Source organism: Sander lucioperca, chromosome 22, assembly GCF_008315115.2.
Source record: "Sander lucioperca isolate FBNREF2018 chromosome 22, SLUC_FBN_1.2, whole genome shotgun sequence".
Taxonomy (NCBI): Eukaryota; Metazoa; Chordata; class Actinopteri; order Perciformes; family Percidae; genus Sander; species Sander lucioperca.
In genome coordinates, this window is record NC_050194.1 from 24,007,346 (window position 1) to 24,027,187 (window position 19,842).

General features: G+C 40.8%; 1 protein-coding gene across 3 annotated transcripts in view; it reads right to left on the reverse strand.

The window, feature by feature from the left end:
* LOC116060938 (PH and SEC7 domain-containing protein 1-like) overlaps nucleotides 1-19,842 on the reverse strand; it is an 89,515-nt gene that overhangs the window by 19,963 nt on the left and 49,710 nt on the right. The window lies entirely within an intron of this gene.

A 19,842-nucleotide genomic window follows, 5' to 3' on the forward strand; every position in this document is an offset into this window, starting at 1 on the left:
ACATGACAAAGACATTAGTGAAAACACACAGCTGAGTTTACACATTCCTCTCAATGCTGTAGTGCTGATCAATTAGTTGATTGATTGATTGATTGATTGACTAGTCAAGAAGAAGGATGTCTTTATCAACTCAAGATTTGCAGCTTTCCTCAGTTTTACGTTATTATAAATGACAAAAATCCATATAAATTATTGGTCAGACGTCACTTTGGGCCGCAGGAAGTTGCGATGGACATTTTTCAACATTGAATTTGATAGACTAAATGATCGATTCAATTAACAGACAGATTAATCAATGAAAACAACCATTAGTTGCACCTAGGAGCAGTGTTAGATGATCTGTTATATTACATGTATAAAGACTCATAATATAACTATATATAGTAAAGTATTAAGTACATTCAAACATTCATATTAACACCAACATGTACTTAGTACTCATTATGCAGAACGGATCCTTTTAAAATGTAGTCGGTTAATGTTTAGCTAGTTTTTAGCTACCTTATGTACTGCTCGGTTGTTTAATGTATAATACTTTATTATATTTTATAATATGATCATTAGCAGTCAAATAAATGTGGAGTAAAAAGTGTGATATTTGCAAATCAAAGTATCAGGGTAAAAGTATAAAATAAATAAAATGGAAATACTTAAGTTAAGTACAAGTACCTAAAATGTGTGCTTGATAGATGACATTATAGTAATATTTCCTACAAAATCAATTGAGGAACTGTTTAATGGATAAAATCAGCCGACAGGAGTGTCAGTTTTAGACAAATCTATCTAATACCTCTACCTGATGAATCAAAGCAAAACTCCAATAAAAATCCAGTAATGTCATGAAGCAATGTAATGTCAACGTCAATGATTTGCAGCATTGGTCTAATAAAACCAGACATACTGTATTACTGTAATCGGATAACTCCCTTTGAATAAAAGGCAAATTGTTGTTGCATCACCACGAAGTTCGCTACGTATATCGCTGAAAAAGTATTGGGCGTTTCTGCATGTCTGCCTAATTTCTACACACTTTATTTGGGCTATCTTGATGTTAAAAAAAAAAAAAAATCCAAATCTATTCCAACTTGTTTGTGATTGGACACTCTTTCGCTTCTTTCCACCAGTTTTTTTTAAAGCATTTTTTTCGGGTCCTTGTTTACACTCCCGGGAGAAAAAAAAACTATTTTACTTTCATTTTCATGAGAATCAACAAAAAAATAGCAGCAGGGAGAATAAAAGAGAGTTTTATTGAAGGAGCGGGTGATCTCTGCTCTGAAAGGCTTCAGAAACGCAGCACATTTTGGCTTCAACTTCCTCAAAATCTGTAGCAACGATCCAGCCCTGTGGACACTTTACAGAGCAGACATCATGGAGCCATGAGACCCGAAGCGTTAAAGACACAGATGGAGGCAGTGGGTGCAGCTGACAGACAGCAGTGACAGCAGAGGTGATGGAGAGGACACTTAAGGCACTTCATTCCCACCTCGCTCACCTCTGAATCCCTTGTAGACCAACATCATACGTTCACTCCCAGCATGACTATAATTGCCATGTGTGGGGGAAGAAACGTCACTCCCACCTAAAAATCGATCCTTTCCCATTACATTCCTTTGATTAAAGAGCTGCTGCTAATGGTCTTCACTTGGATTCTGCTGTTTTAGACTTCCAACCTATTATGAATATGATTTTGTTGCATTGCGACTTTTAGTCAAATGAAATTGGATTTATAATGGGGTTTTGATTCAGCGTTCCTAATCAGGTTCATTTCCAGAGTTTTTTGGGCTTACTCAGAAATACCTCCATGAATATTAACGATCTATGGTTTCTATAAACGCTGTACTGTAAAAGTCTTAGCAATTAAACTGTGTCTCAAACTAAAATGTGCTCATACATTTTAATAATCACAGACAAGAAATACAGCTGAGCTTACCAGAGTCGGCTGATTTCAAATGTTTAATGATGTGCCACAACAGCAACATATTCTGTCTACAGAGGTTCATTATGTGTGAGGGAAGAGAATGGCTTAATTTTCAAAAGATTTCGCAATAAAACTAAACTTGGAGCTGTGGCTAGAAGGCATTTAGCCTACAACCAGACATTGTTTATATAATATGAAAAAAAAATCACTTCAGGGGAGGATAACTCCAAAATGCTTTGTTTAGTAGCAATAATTGTGTTTGGACGTTCTATAACCTTTTTTAATGTCTTTGTTTCGGCCTTTTGTTGCTGTATGCTCTCCTTAATGCCATTTGATAGAAAATAATTCTGGGACCATAGAGCGCCAAGGAAGGTGAGTACTATATACAATTTATATTGTTTTTGGGTGAACTATTCTTTTGAATTGCTTGTTTTGTCCAACAAACACTTCCAAACTTAAAAGATATTCAGTTTATTATCACATAAGACGAACAAAGCTAGAATTGTTTGCCATTTGTGCTTGATAAATGTCTTTTAACTGTGACAGTTAAATCAGTATAAATACCTCTTTCTGTCCAAAGATTAAGTAATAATGACATTTTTAATTGTGGTGCAACTTACCATTTTTTTTCATGATAAGTTTTTCCATGGGGTTAATGTATAAGTATGCATATATTCCTAGATTTTACCCTAGCCAACATGGGACAGATTTAGTCTTAGTGAAACTGTGTTAAAGGTGATTTTATCGACAGCAGAGGAACTCTGTGGATTTGAAGACAGAAGACTAAAGAGGGAGGTAAGTATATAAAAAAGGTAGATTGATTGAGGTGGAGTATAACTCAGAGTCAGACTCCTTCAGTCTGGAGGCTCATTGAGACAAGGATGGATGTTCGTCACCTTCACCTACTTGCTTCATAAACGTCACCGAGTGCCAGCAAATGAGAGCCATTAGCCTTGATTGGTGGCTTGACACGATATGCTGGCAGCCGACCAACCTCCTTCATCAAACGCTCTACAATCCATATGTGAGTGGATGTATAAAAACATCTTAGAAATAGATGGTAAATCCATAATACAATATTAGTTTCAGAATTTGTAATGCAATAATGGTTTGTTGTATGAGGATGATGAGTTAAAAGTGGCTGAAATAAGCAATCCACCAGCTATTATGAGCTATTATGAGCTATTATTCCATGTTATCTGGGGTAAGAAATCATTTATCATGACACATTTCATGAAATAAAGTAGGGAAACATTATTAATCTCTGTCTTTTGGGGATTTAGTTTTGAAGATGTGGATCAGCAGCACTTTTGTGATGAATAACAATGTGTCTGAATGACTTGTAAAAGTAAAAGTAACAGGAAATAACCAACAGTTTTTGGGTACCTTCCTCCTCTTTCTGGCCTGTGGGTGATTCTGTCCGTCCTGAGCCTTTCCCAGCAGGTCTGGAAACACCAAGGGTTTGAGTGAACGTGAGCGTGGGGTTCTGGGACAGCGAAACGGGTCCATCATCCGAAAGTCCCTTCCGTAGCGCACGGTGCAAAGAGAGCGTGAGCGTAGGCGCCCCGCAGAGTGCAGGCTGTTAACACCGATCATGCTCAGAGACAACGGTGCAGAAAACACTGGACATTAAAAAATCTGTCCAAATGATTAAGTCTTTATTTTTAAGTCCTGCAGAAAATAAGTTGATCCAAAGTGTGAAATGATCGTCTGATCTGGATGCTGTCCAGTTGATGTGGATGTGCCAACAGACAGCTGGAAGTGAATTCAGCTGTTACTGAAAGCAGCCGGGGATCAGCGGAGACTGCATAGAGAGGCAACACATTATCAGGCTGCTGTCAGCGGCTATCAGCATGCGTCAAACCCCAACAGTCGCGCCCCTGAGTGTCTTGATCAACGCCCACCAGGCAACACCGGGAAGCCCACATGACACTGAATTATTGATAAGGAAGCCATGTATTATACATGTACAGAAACGACTCCTTTGCTGCAAATCAGGAAGGCGAGACTTTCTTCCGCAAGTGACAATACATCCAGCACTTTTCTTCCAATGTGAGCGCTCAGTCTATGAAGTTTAAATGGAAAATAAACTGCAGGTAAATGTGTAATTTTGTCCAGGTGACTGTGCGTAGAGGTGAGTGAACACACACTCTCAGCAGGATACGAGCCTCTGCCAAGTTACCCAAAGGTGACACATGTCCAGCTGCCCCCTTTTAGAGAAAGCCAGGGACAACACACTACAGAGATGAATGCTTAAACCTGCACTCGCAGGTACACACTTGCACAAACACACACAGAGGGACAAAAGCTCACACTTTCACAGATGGTATGAAAAGCAGAGGTGTGAACGGAAAACCAGCGTGAAACAGATGGGTGCAAAATGTGGAAATCAAGAGGTAAAAAACACACACAGGCCTACAATAAGCTCTTTATGCATATATGAACACAAACACACAGACTAAAAAAAAAAATCACACACACACACGCACAATAGAGGGAGGTACAGAGGGGTGGGAGGGGAGGACAGCCGCCTTCGGACTTCAGAGACGGGAATCCAAAGAGCAAGGCGGATTTCGTCACAAGCCCAAAAATACGATATAAATTAAAGAGGAGTAAATGCTACGAAAAAAGAGGCAGATGGAGAAGAAGCAGAGATTTAGCACTGCATGTTCCTGTTGCTGTAAAATGGATACCATCAGTTTTACAGTCACAGTGCTGATTGTCAGATTATCTAATTTCTGCCTGCTGCTCTCTGTCCATGTGTGGAGGTCCGCTGTGACTGTTTACCCCCTCCTCTGTGATCCACTTGTCTCAGTCAGTATTTTCTCTCAGACTCTTTCGTTTTAGTCTCTTCGCATCGTACGTTTGGCGGGTTTGAGGGAAAAAAATGCAGCCCTCCTGCTGCTCTTCATGCCTTCCTCTTCTGCTGTGTGAAGAATGTGGATGTCTGGTTTATCTATCTGTTGCAATCTTTTTTCGTCCAATCCAGCGCACCTCTTGCTTCCCTTCTCCCTGCTGCTGCTGCTGCTGCTGCTGCGGAGGCGGAGAGGAAAGGAGAGCTGGCTGCCTGAATCGCGGAGCGAAAAACGAAGCTGATAGGGACGGTGCTCTCGCTCTCTCTGCCTCCCTCTGCCTTTGCTTCTTCAATGCGTACCTCCCTCCCTCCCTCTCTCAGTCATTGCTAGCAAATCACAGACTGCCTCTTCCACACACACACACACACACACACACACACACACACACACACACACACACACACAAACACACATAAATGCAGACGAGGTTACGCACATATGCATCCTTTTTTTTTTTTTTTTAAATATACTCGCAATGGCAAATTAGTATTCAGTGCTAGTCTTGTGTTAGAGACGGGTAAAGTGAGAGGAGAAAGAAACATGAAACAAAAAATGGGCAGCACAGGGGCAGTGTGAAAAGATGTGTGTATTCAGCAACGCTGTGAATTAAAGGAATAGTTGAACATGTTGGGAGAGATCAGAGTCAGTTTCATGTCTAAAGGCCCAGACGCACCAAACCGACGAAGGCTGCCTGTTGCGTCGCCTCACATCGCCTGTGTCTGGGCCAAAAAGATGCACATGAACACACAGCAAAGACTACAGCCAGCGGCCAACTAGCACGTACGTTCTGCACCTACGTGAGAGGAAATAACTCTCCACACCAGCATGTGGCGGTAGTCTGTATTCGCCATTCAAAAAGGGAAACCGGAAGGCTGACAGGATGGACTCAAGACGCTAGTTAGCCAGCTACCACATTGACAACAAATAATATTTACTGTGTGCTAGCGAACAATAAGACGAACAACTGTTTCTGCTAATGAGCTCAATGAAAATAAAATCATCAGTTTGCTTGATTTCCTCACTTCTGTTTTTGTTCTTGTGCACTGATTTGCCAATTCAACATGCAAAAAGGGCCGACTACTGCTAACAATGCAGGGCACAAATCTTCTCTGCATTCAGTGAAACTATTCCCACCCCAAAATCAAATTTAAAAAGCAACCAAACATGGCCTCTGCAGCAAATCTATTAAAAGAACACTTTAAGTGCCCTAAAATGGACATGGAGCCAAATCTTCAAATTCCTTTTCGACGATTACTCCCAGAAAAATAAACAAAAGCCAAACCATAACAAAAAGGGGAAGCAGCAAAAAAAAAAAAAAAGGAGGCAACTCAGAAAATTGAGCGTCTGACAGAAACCTTTGCTTATAAGACAAATTGATGACGTGTGTCCCCAAGAGAAATCGCCCCAATGGAATTATTGACTTGAGAGGGAATAACTGGGATGTGTGACGGGGGATTTAATCACTCTGTCAATCACAGACTTGTATTGATCGGACTGATTTTAAGTCTGAAATCAAAACAAAAGATTCAGAGCTCGGTTTCACAAGATGGGACGGAGAGCCAGAAAAGGTATCGTAGCTTATTATTGTTATTATTGTGAGTGTTGGATCATTCACTTTTATTTAACCTCCTCCTGAGACAGGAGTCGATGGTACGAAAATGTCTTTTGAATAAACCATAAACATTTTGTCCCATGAGAAACCTATGGAGCTAAAAGAGTCTCTATAAAGATAAATGCACACACTAAATTCACATATGCACACACATGATTCATAAATGCACACACAGGATACACAAATGTGCACAAAATTCACAAATACACACACAAAATTTAAAAAGCACAGAAGATTCACAAATGCATACAAAATTCAGAAATGCACACAAAATTCAGAAATGCAAACAACATTTACAAATGCACACAAGATTCAGAAATGCACAGGACAAGATCCAGAAATGTATTTCTGATGCACACACAAATATATCTTGATTTACAAACTGCTTGCGGTCTGTGAACTTCACTGCATTTGTGTGTGAATTTTGAGACTGCCCTGACTTGGCTCGACACACAAATGCCTTTTTTTAAACAGGGAATGATCTACAACCAATCAGATATCTCCTTTGTTTTAGCCAATCACAAGAACGCACCCCACGTGGGGGATTGTTTACTTATAAACCAATCACATGAACCCGTTCACACAGCGCTATATGAATGTGGGTGGAGTCATCCATTCTCCTAGTAATTCACATAATGTTTTGCTCAACTTTAGGAGCTCCACACAGCCTGACGAGAAAGCGGCAAACTCCATACCCAGTGAAAGTCACCGTTTCTCGGTTATTGGACGACCGGGGCTCGGGGCTCCGTGGAGCTCCGGAGCTGGCTGGCTGCCAGCTGCCGGCATAACTTTCGTATATTTACAGTTTGAATTTCGTCACGTCATTTTTTATTTTTTTTTAAGATTATTTTTTGGGGCTTTTCCCTTTATTTTTTTGAAAGTGGATAAACATGAAAGGGGGAGAGAGATGGGGGATGGCATGCAGCAAAGGGCAGCAGGTCGGATTTGAACCCTGCACCACTGCAGGACTCAGCCAACATGGGGCGAACGCTCTTACTGGGTGAGCTAGAGGCCGCCCCAACGTCATTTATAAAATAGCTACCCAAAGGTCTTATAAAGCCAACTATGGTGTCCAATTTCAATTGAATGCATTTTTGTGAACATTAGGGGTCTCCTTAGGAGGAGCTGCTAGCTAGGCTAGCTATGTGTCTCATTTAATCCTATGGGAAAGATCGTTGCTACACTTTTGGCATAATTTTCGTATATTTACAGTTTGAATTTCGTCATGCCACTTATAGAACATCTACCCCAAGGTCTTATAAAGCTAACTATGGTGTCCGATTTCAATTTAATGCATTTTTGTGAACTTTAGGGGTCTCCTTAGGAAGAGCTGCTAGCTAGGCTAGCTATGTGTGCCATTTAATCCTTGTTAAAAAATTGTTAAAAATGTCCCGTTGTTGGTTGTTGCTCTGTCTGCAAGTTCCGAGTTGGCAGTGGGCGTGACTTATAAGTTCGACCAATCAAGTACACCTTGACAGACTAGTCTTTCTCTATCACTCTGAATCCCCCACGTGGGGTGCGTTCTTGTGATTGGCTAAAACAAGGGAGATATCTGATTGGTGGCATAACATTCCCTGTTTAAAAAAAGGCATTTGTGTGTCGAGCCAAGTCAGGGCAGTCTCAAAATTCACACACAAATGCAGTGAAGTTCACAGACTGCAAGCAGTTTGTAAATCAAGATATATTTGTGTGTGCACAGAAATACATTTCTGGATCTTGTCCTGTGCATTTCTGAATCTTGTGTGCATTTGTAAATGTTTGCATTTCTGAATTTTGTGTGCATTTATGAATTTTGTATGCATTTGTGAATCTTCTGTGCTTTTTTGTGTGTATTTGTGAATTTTGTGCGCATTTGTGTATCCTGTGTGTGTATTTATGAATCATGTGTGTGCATTTATCCTTATTGAAACTTTTAGCTCCATAGAAACCAAGCTAATAAGCTAATGAGTTTGTAGAGCTTATATTTTTTTATTTATCCAGGTAAGTCGATTGAGGACAACTTCTCATTTGCAATGACGACCTGTCACATTCACACAGTTCCACATTCATACCTGGAAGCTGCCACAGTCTGATCTGCTGGCCACTGAGCAGCTCCACTGGAGCAGTTGGAGGTTAAGGGCCTTGCTCAAGGGCACCTCAGTGGTGGTAATGAGGGAGGGACAAGCGCTGCTCTTTCACTTTCCCCACCCAGATTTTATCCTGTCGGTCTGGGGATTGAACCAGCGACCTCCCAGTCACAAGCTCGCCTCTCTAACCTTCATACCACCACTGCCCTCCCCCTCTTTTATTGAATGAGGTGTACACATTGCCAGGGGGGAGTAGGCCAAAAAGTGACTTCAAGCACGAGACAGGACGTGTTTACTTCATCAGTGTTTCACTGGGACCACAATCGTTCCCTAACCTTTATCAAAGTAATGTTGGCACCCCCGTGCAAGGCACTGGATGTGAACCATAGTCCTGCACTTTGCATGCTCATCATCCACCTAAACCACTTCCTACAACCCTCAGAAAACAGACATTGTTTAATGCTCTACTTCTTTCTATTCCTTCTGTTGTTATTGTTTCATCACACAAAGGTTTAGGCGCATTAACTATTAAAACGAATGCGTCTAAACCTCTGTGTAATGAACTGCACCAGTGTATTTCTTGTTGTCCAATTGACAACCTCGTCCTCCTGCTTTTCTTCTGCGTTGCATGCCCTTTGCTAAATTTAAAACGTAATAAAAGTTTAATGGGTGCTGCTGTGACCGAAGAAAACCGTCCCTCCCTCAAGACCAGTGTCTGTCTTTCGACATGCGCCGTCAGGGTGGACATGTTGGCGAGCCGTGACTTTAATCACGAGGGAAGATATAAAGGAACATCAGCGAGCCGGTTGGAGGAGGAAGTGGAGCTAACCTTTGACTGCAAAACCCAAAACAACCTGCATCGAGAGGACAGCCTGTTACAGGAGGAGGCCAAAGCTTCAATGTTGATTTCTGTCACTGTCTCTGCCTCGTCAGTCCTCTTAGTCTTCCTCCCTTGCACTCTGTGGGCAGCAGCTTGCGGGCTTGTAGCTTGAATCTCAAGAAAACCATGGAGTTGCCTTTAAACAAAGCACTTAACCCAGAGTTACTCAAACGGCGCTGCAGCAGACTGCACAACACCTGCTTCCCAAAAGCAAACCAAACGACTGTAAAAGGCCAAATAAATCAGCTGTCTTTTTTACCCTTTGCCTTCTATCAGTTTTCCCGTCTGCTGTCAGTCTCTCCATCCCACTCAATATTTTACATCCTGTCTAAATCTCTCCCTCTGTCACTCATGGAGGGTCCAGACAGCGCGGGGAGAGGGGGAGAGGATCCACAGCCTCACGTCTCTGCTGACCTCAGCAGCTTTCTCTTCCTTCACACTCTCTCTCTTTCACTACCCTTTCGCTGTCCCTTCTCCTGCAAGAATTTTATCAAAATGTGTTTTGCCATTCAAACAGTGGCATGTCCTCGCTGTGCACACTGAACATGTAATGATACGAGTAAAAAGTAGCATCTGTCTTTGGTTTCTCTCCCTCCTCAGACATGACCTGCTTGTCTTTGCCCAGGCTGGCGAGGCCTGTCGAAAAACTGGCATCACATTCATAGCTACTGCCAGACTGACAGCAGCGACTCATTCAAGAATGGTTCCTTCTCCCTCATTTACAAATACAAATAAGTCATCCGTCTTTTCCCTAGCCATCAATGCTACTGCGCAATCGATAACATCAGTGCACCTAATTACTGTTTGAGGAGCACGGTTCGGGTGTCTTGATTGAGCTGTACAACATTTTCATTCCAGCAGAATTTGTCCTCCTGCTCTGATGCGGGCTGGTAACCTACTTCAGTGCATCGTTAGATCACTCTTCAAGCTTTAAGCCCTGAGCAGTGCTGAAGAGAGAGAGAGAAAGAGAGAGAGAGAGAGGGAGAGAGAGAGAGAGAGAGAGAGAGAGAGAGAGAGAGAGAGAGAGAGAGAGAGAGAAGGAGTGCAAACCTATGCATCTCTGAGCCTCACAATAAAGAAAGAAAGTTTCCTCTAAAGCACTAGCTTGGGCCGGCAGCCAGAGTTTCCGATTCTGCAGGGAGCTGCAGTAGCTACACAGCAGCTATGTTTTCCATGCAAGCTGGTATAAAGGAACAAGAAGTGGTTATGAAGGCTTAAAAGCTTATTGTGGCATTGGGACCACAAGTCTTCATCATTTCTTTTAGAAGTAATTGGCCAAACAGTGAGCCACTTACGGACACATTAGGTCCAAACACTGCAGTGCTGCAAAAACAGCTTTGACAAAAATGAGTACGCAAAGAAATAAACAACTAGATTAAGTATAAAAGTGGACACATTACAGTACAGCATGTTTTCTGGTTCACAAAATTAACCTTAGAAGGAAAACTTTGGCTAATTTGTTTTCGATATGTATTCACAATGTTGATGTTAAATTCTTAAAGAATTAGTTTAGACATCTTTGGGAAATACACTAATTTGCTTTCTGGAGGGAGGTTAGATGAGAAGATTGACCACTCTAATATATGTTGGTTAAATATGAAGGTTGGCTAGCTTAGCTTAGCACAAAGACTGGAAACAGGGGGAAACAGCTAGCCTGGCTCTGTCCAGAGGTAACACATTCTACTCTCTAAATGTTTCTAATCAACACGTTACATCTTGTTTGATTTACCGTTTTATAGAGGATTATGTGCTGGACTATTTTTGATGGTTGCTTGGCAACTGCTTAGAGCAAAACAAGATATAATTAATAAGTCGGGTTTAGAGGTTCTAGTGGGCCCTTCAGACCAGCCTTTTTGCTAAGCGAAGCTAACAGTCTCCTGGCTCTAGCTTCATATTTAGCCAACAAATATGAGAGTGGTACTGATCTAGCTGAAAGCTAATGAACATTTTTCCCAAAATGCCAAACTGTTCCTTTAATATCTTGACAACGATGTCCAGCAGCGCAAGAAACATGGGCAGTTGTAAAACACATCGTAACTTTAACCAGATTATTTAAACTAGGCCTACTTGTTAATGTAAGACATATTGAATAAATATTTGGTGTTTTCACTAACTTTAAAATAATAATTTCTTATATTTTGTCAATCATTTTTGTTTCCTTATTTGGAACACATGTGGGCCTAAATGGTGCCACGGTACCAATTAAGCCCATGCCAGACTTTTGACTTTATTCATAAAATATCTTTATTTTATATGATAAAATATACACAAATAAATGAATTTATTTTCAAATGAGAGATTAATCTTACATTTTAACACATGATTATGTTAATAAACTATGTCAGTATGTATGAAAAATAACTGAACTCAGATTTTGGGTGGGTTTAATGGGTACATTTACCCTACTTCATTTGGAGGAAAAACTGAAAGAGAGCAAACTGGGGTGGAGATGGCGCAGTGGATATGACACACATGCCTTTGGTGTGGGGGACCTGGGTTCGATTCCCACTGCGATACATCAACCAATGTGTCCCTGAGCAGGACACTTAACTCCTAGTTGCTCCAGAGTCGTGCAACCTCTGACATATATAGCAATTGTAAGTCGCTTTGGATAAAAGGGTCAGCTAAATGACATGTAATGTAATGATAATTTCTCATTGAACTGGAAAACTTACAGACTAAGTCAAAGTGGAAACAGAAGTTTTGTCTGTAAACTGATGGATATTTTCCACCTAGAATACTTTTACAGTTTGGTTTGTTTTCTCTTCCAACTATGGATGACCTGGATGTCTGACCAGTCTGACTTCTTTTTACCGATGTTTTTAAAAATCAGACCCAGGTTGTAATAAACCCGAATAACCCTGGGCCTCCAATAATGTCAAAGACAGGACTAGCTACTGTATCTTACAGGTATGTGATTGCGGGTGAATGTTGTTGACTGGCCTCTGTGCTTGGTTTGTGAGCAGCCTGTCAGCCTGTCACATCTCCGCTGACTGATAGTCTGGTGTGGGTAACTGCGGACGGTAATATCCTCTGGAGCGCAATAAAATAGTTTATTGCCTCATTATGATCCCTGGAACAAGAACACGCTAATTGAGACAAACAAGCATCAGTACTCGAATAGACATGTGCACTGTGCTGTACTGTATACGCACTCTGTGCAACCTCCGTCTATCCTGTTACTGGTGGGATGTAGTGACATGCACACTTATCAGCTCAGTACAATCATATTGTCATTTTCATATTTTAGGAACATTTCATTCGATTTAAATTAGCATATAAAACTTAATCAACTTTCAATCAAGTTACATGAACATATGGTTGGAAACCCATGCATGATTTAATTCTGCTCTGCTACAAAACAAAGCAACCACAAAAAATAACTTCAGGCGCGACAGTTTCCTCTTTACCATTACAATGCTGTTTAATGCACTGACATTGATCAAAGTCTACAACACATTTTTAAGACAAAATATGAGAAAAACAAAAACAAAAATAAAACATAATGCAGTCTGTCTGGATAACAGCATCCCAGCAATCTAAGACCGTCTATACTTGGTTTTAAAAATGTATCTCGGGCGAATGCTGGAGGTGTCGGGACAAAAATGGTACCCTAGTACACATGCTCTGGATTTGCCCAAAAATTCAGGCATTTTGGTCTTCTCTACATACAATCGTAGAGAAAATTGTCGACCAGAATATCCCGTTCACCCCTAGTCTGTTTATTTTGGGGGACCCCTCTGCATTAAGTGACCTGACCCCTCCACTCTAACTGGACCCAGACTGTCCTCATGTTAGGCCGGAAACTTCTGGTCAAAGAATGGAAAGCCCCCTCTGCGCCTGCACTGGATTTGTGGCGCGCCGCTCTGGGTCAGCTGACTATCCTTGAACAACTGTCCTATAGGTTGCTTGACAAAGTGGAGGAGTACAACTTGAAATGGGGGAAGTATCACTCGTACACTTTGGACATTTAATGGCGTTCCGGCTCATAAACATAGCATTTAACTAGAAAACATGACTGATGGATACATTTTGATAGAATACTGTACCTACATATAGGCAAGGTTGTAAACTCAACGGCTCTGTGCATCACTGTCTCTTTTTCCTTTTTTTATTTTTTTTATTTACTTTTTTATAATTTTCTAAAATGTATTTATAGTTTAGTTTTTGTCTATGGTCGCGCTATGTCTTCCTTTCATTCTATTTTGTTGTATGTGTACTGCTTCATTTTTCTGATGGATATGTGTGTGTGTGTGTGTGTGTGTGTGTGTGTGTGTGTGTGTGTGTTTACATTTTCTGAAAAACCAATAAACTGTTAATTATAAAAAAAAAAAGTATCTTGGGCGATCAGATCACAAGTGGACCGCTAAATACAAGTGTAAACGACCACCAAGACGCATTGTGATCCAATTACCCAAACCACTTCCACCACATATCTTTTGTAGTATAAACGCTAATGCGTCCTGATAGGATGTAACAGGAACATACATCATCATCAGAATGCCAACGCTCTATAACTTGACCATTTTACAACAAGCTAGACAAAGTCGTTTCAATCGTTTTGCCCGATGGAAAGAGATGTGTTGGATTCTGCTGACAGCGATATCTCTCGAAGTTGCTCATACTGATCCCCAGATAATTATCACCCGAGCTCCCCTCAGCTTGACGAAGCGTTTTAGCATCTTTCAGCTCATCGTTTGTGTTTTCCATCCTGTAACTTTACAGTTTTGGTTCACTCTTGTCGCTCTCATATAATCTTTAGCTGCAGCAGGCAACTGATTACAAAAAACCCTCTAAAAACCCAATGTGCACAAAATGCCCAGCAACAAAAATGTTAAAGTAAAAAGATAAGTCTTTCCAAGTATTATGTTGGTGTGCTGGAAAGTGTATAAGAGAGGGTTTTATGCCCATATCCAACTACTGCAGTTTAAAGTCATACATAGGGCCCATATATCCAAATCCAAACTATCTTGATTCTATCCTGAGGTGAACCCCTGCTGTGACAAATGTAGAATATAGCCTCCCTTATCCATATGTTCTGACTTGCCCAAGTCTGGAAAAATTCTGGAGGGAGGTCTTTCAAACTCTGTCCAAAATCCTTAACACTACTCTAGAGCCTAACCCTTTGGTGGCCTTTTCGGCACTACTGGAGAGGATGTCGTGCGCCTGACTCCATCCAAATGTCGCACACTCTCCTTTTCTTCTCTCCTGGCCAGGCGTGCAATACTGCTAAAATGGAGGGATGCTGCTCCTTCCACCCACACTCAGTGGTTGAGGGACATTATTTCCTGTTTAAACCTCGAAAAGATTCACTATTCAATTACTGGCTGCAACAACAAATTCAAAAAGGTGTGGGGGGCCTTTCCTGGAACACTTTCAGAATCTCTAGTCAATTTAGATGAGCACTCTCCTTCTCTCCCTGTTTTACATTTTCAGTCACATAATTTAAGCTGTTATATCCTTTCTTTATGTACCTTTGATTTCATTTTGAGATTACTATCGGCTTTTTACTTATCTATGTACTGTATTTACGTTCTGTTTCTTTTTAACCTAACTTCCAGCACCTATCTCTTTGTTTGAACTCCAGACTGTGTGTGCTTGTTCGAGTACTGGCTGTTAGATGTGGTTTAGGGGAGGGATTCGGGAATGGGCTGAATTTGTCTTTCTTCATTTTTCATAGTATCTTTCCTGTGATATGCATACACTGTACACATTTGTGTATTTGTTTAAAGAAATAAATAATATTTGGAAATAAAGAGAGGGTTTCGAAGCCAAAGCTGCACACGCTCAGTTCAGGAGATTGCTCCATCCTGCTCCTCTATTGTGGTGGTAATGGGAAACATATCACAAGGTTTAATCAAAAGAGAAAGAAAAGGAATAATTAAGAGAGAGGAAGAATCAGCGACAATCGAGAGAGTTATAGAAGCAAAAAAAACGGTGGAACTAATTGATGCTGAGAGACAGAGGGTAGTGTACCTGAGGGACAGAGGTGACAGGAGGTGTCATGGGGATGCAAAGCCCCTCTTATTATTTTCCAGTCCACCAGGCAGCTGATATTCTGTTTTAGCTACAGGGCTCAGCAGTGTTTCCTCCTGTCCCTCAGAGTAAAGCCTCAACATATGGCACAGTCTTAAATAATCACATTTTACTGTGCGTTATGATGGATGTAGCCCACATTAATGCAGAGTTTTGACTTTTATATAACTTTGAATAAATGCAGAGTTTGTCTCCAAAATGTATGCCCAAGACTGCCTGAAATGCATCATTAAATGTATTAAACAATTCTGCTCTGTGTCGTTATTATATATTGAAAGACATAACAAATATCCTTGAAAAGCACTATAATTAGTTCAAAATTTGTATTGAGTTTATAATCAAAAGTATAAATCATTTTGTGTAGTGCCAATATTTTCTGACTCTAAAGGGAATGCCATTATTTTTGCAGGTATTTGGTCATAAACCAAAGTATTGAAGAAAAGTCAGAGGATGATCAAAGTTCAAGTAATACTGAGGGGAACATGACCGTGAATCCATGTAGTGGATGCTGACATATTTCACACTTTGACCTGGAGGTAGTGCCACAGGAAAAAAAGGTATGAAGTCGTCAGGCTTCATCCTCTCTGCACCCTGATTATCTGAACCGAATTTCATGGCAATCCATCCCGTGGTTCTTCAGATATTTCACTCAAAAGCACGTATGTCATTGTCCTAGTGGCGCGAGATCAAAAGTCAGAGGATCACCAAAGTCACTGGGGTTCATCCTCTGGGGAGCACGAATGTCTGTACAACATTTCATAGCAATATGTTAAATAGTTAGATATTTCAGTCTGGGCCAAAATGGCGGACCGACCAACAGACATTGCCTTACATAAGAGCCATGCGACTAGCATTGCTAAAAACAAAAACATAAAACATTTGCTGTTGTGCAATTTAGAAAGACATAACTATCTGATCAAGGTTTTCTTAAAGAGAAGATAACTCTTTTTCCAACCTTGTAAACCCTCCACGGCGGCCAAAAAAATTCTTTTTGTAGGAAAAAACATGCAGACTGGGAGACATTTTTATCAATGACATGTTGCTACATCGTATTGACTATCCACCAAACTAAATACCAACAAAACAGATTTCTTTTACTGCTGTGGAGTCAGGACAATGTTGGTGAAAAATACTTTCTAATGTACATTTAAAAACGATATTGTATAGATAAATATGTAAAGACAGATGTGAAAATGAAGATCTAGATGGGGAAATTAGAAAGAATAAATGAATAATAACTTTCTGTAAAATAAGTAAGAGGTACAAGGGTTTGGATGATAATGTGAAATACTTTAATCTGAGAGATAAGGCAAAGGAAAGAGGGACAGAAGGACGATAGAGAAACGAAGCAAAGATGTGATGGAAGCACAATGGTCGCTATGATATGGTGACAGACAAAACAAGTGTTGAGTCTGGGACAATGCGTGAGATATACAGAACCTGAGTGTGTTGCTATAGTTGTTGTGCAGAACGAGCACCAGGGAGAAAAGAAGACAGAGTGACGGATTTCTAAGGCTCATTCCTAATGTATTTACAGCACATACAAACACAGATACCAGACACAGAGCAGGGGAAATGGAAAAGCAAGAAAATAAGTGGAGGAAATGAGGGAAGGGTGGAGGGAGGGGGAGAGGAATGGCATTTATTTTGTTGCAGGAAATGATTGAGAGATAACAGAGAAAAAGAGATAGAATAAACAAGAAAGGAAATGGTACAAAGAGGAGATTCAAGCTTTACGATTAAGTTGCACTACAAAAACGAGTTCTTCCGTAGAGGTTTTAGTTGTTAAATATTTACACTAAGGTGACCAGATTTCTGAGACAAAATCCGGAGACATTTTCAGCTCAGAAGCGTAAATACCTTCATGTTTTTATCTTTGTAAAACTTAAAACGGGGACACTGCCCCAGGGGCGTCACAAGACCTAGAGCTGCACTGGGGCACAAGCCCCCCTAGGGGGGTCCATGGGCATGCTCCCCTGTAAGAACATTTTGTCTATTTTAATGTTTAAATGCATCAATCTGGTGCACTTTGGAAAGAAATTCAGAGGTTAGACTTGATTATTCTTATCTATGGATGGAAATATTTGTGCTGTAGCCTGAACTATTTTGCTCTTCAGAATTATAACCATGCACACACAGGTGGAATAGTTTTTTCTTCATATTTTTGCATTAATGTCATTAGGAAGCATACCAGTAGAACTATATATTCATATTTGTAAGTGGGATATTTATATATATTTATATCTGTATGTAAGTGGGATTGTCTGGATTCTGGCAATATAATAACCATTATGGTGGGATACACTGGCTAAGCAATTAACAAAAATGTCTGTGCTGACATAAATAGTTTACATGAGAATACATTATAATTTCTAAAGAGAGTCTCTGTCTGTCAGAGGGAGAGCAGGAGTACGGTTGTGAAGAAGTTGGTAATTTCATGGCGCAGATTAACACTTTTGCATGCATCCGTGTCACATTCTCATTAGGGGCTGAGCCCCCCTAAAGGTCTGATCCTAGAATCGCCCCTGCTGCTACTTCATACTTGTACTCCACTACACCTCAGAGGGAAATGTTGTAATGTTTACTGCACTACATTTATCTGACAGCTTTTGCTTTATTGCTTCACGGTGGGCTTGTTTCTGCAACAGCTCATTGAGTATCGGATACAATTAAAACTATTGAGGAAATATTTTCCTTTGCATTCGGCAACGGTGAAACAAGCTACAATGTAAGTTAATAGGACGTCAATTGTCCAGCTTGTATTTACGTTCATAAAAGTGCTCGTTTTGCCACTGACAGGTTCAGATTAATATTCTAAGTGTCTGACAACATTATGGAAAGGATTTCTAAGGAGGTCGACCTTTCTGTTAAAGATTAAGATCATTTTTGAAAACACAAAAAGTCCGCGAAATTGTGTTCGCTAAACCAACCAGACTCCATGTAAATAAACAGTAATATTAGCAGCGTAAAATGGGCACTCTAGAACATCTCTGAGCTCTGAGGCTTGCTCTGTCTGTCTTGAGCCTGTGCGTGTAGGGTGCACGACTATTTCATTCCAATTTTGGATCTGTCAGTCACATTGAAAACCAGGGACATTTCCGGGGACAGCTCCAGCCGGGGACAGGTCACCGAACCCGACTCCCTTTCGATCGGCCAGGGGCGACGTAGGCCATCGCCCCACCCTTCCGAACGGCGTTCGCCCATCTCTTAGGACCGACTGACTGATGTTCAACTGCTGTTCACATGGAACCCTTCTCCACTTCGGCCTTCAAAGTTCTCGTTTGAATATTTGCTACTACCACCAAGATCTGCACCTGCGGCTGCTCCACCCGAAAACGGGGACTGTCCCCGGAAACCGGGGACGTCTGGTCACCCTAATTTACACCTACTAACTGCCAAGTGTAACTGTTGTGCAGCTAAGTAACAAAACTAGCTTGCTAATATGTGACCGGTTCTGACTGAAGAGTGTTACAGAGAATATAACTGACAAATCTGACCTGACAATTGATTCAAATACTGTTTAATAATCATGTTAAATGTTATGTTATAACATCAAGCCTACATTTCCAACAATGCAACTTGGTTGCCGACACTTTGGTCAGAGATTCAGGTGTGTTATGCTAGAACAGGCTAATGTATCCTGCAGCAGAGATGAGCGGCGGGCTACAGAGATCTGGTAACCTCATTTTTTTCTCACTCCACACCTCCAGATTATTTTAATTTTCAAACTCGTAGTCTTCAGCCTATAAATCGACACTGACATCACTTGAGGACTGAGGACTTTACGCAGCTCACACTAAAGACACTAAAAGGCTTAAAGTGGCTATATGTAGCTTTCAGTTTGTGTTGATTCTAGCGGCCGCTTTGGACAAAAGCGGTAGTGTTTTTACCACACCTGCTGTTGTAAACGTCTTTTCTTTACGGTGATGTATTTCCCACTGTAGATTACTGAGGTAGTGTTACAGGGAGGTCATATAGTCGCAATGAATGTTTTGCTCAGACAGAAAATCATTCATTTACAATAAGAGAATACGTTACAGATGCATTGTTGCATTTCAAGTGTTGCTACAGTAACTTAGCCTACTTTGGATGTCTTGTGAGCTAAACCGGGTAACGTTATCACTGTCTCTGTGTCCCGAGCCAAAGCATTAGGAGTTTGTTGTAGCAACGGACGTAGTAATAACTTAGATTCATATAGTGCATTTCATGAAACCCACGGACGCTTTACGCAAGTACAGGGGGACAAGGGAAAAGAAAATAGTAGGCCAACACAAACATGGACTGAAAATAAATAAAAACCGGGAGCTAAAAGGAAGGGGGACTTAATTTAATCTAGGCTACTGACGTACAACCACATCGTGCAATCTAAAGTTATTTTATGAAATAGACATTACATACCTGAGGGCCAATTCAGGGACGTTTTTGAATCATTTACAATTCCGTAATTGTCTCCATCTGTTTAAAGCCCGACTGAG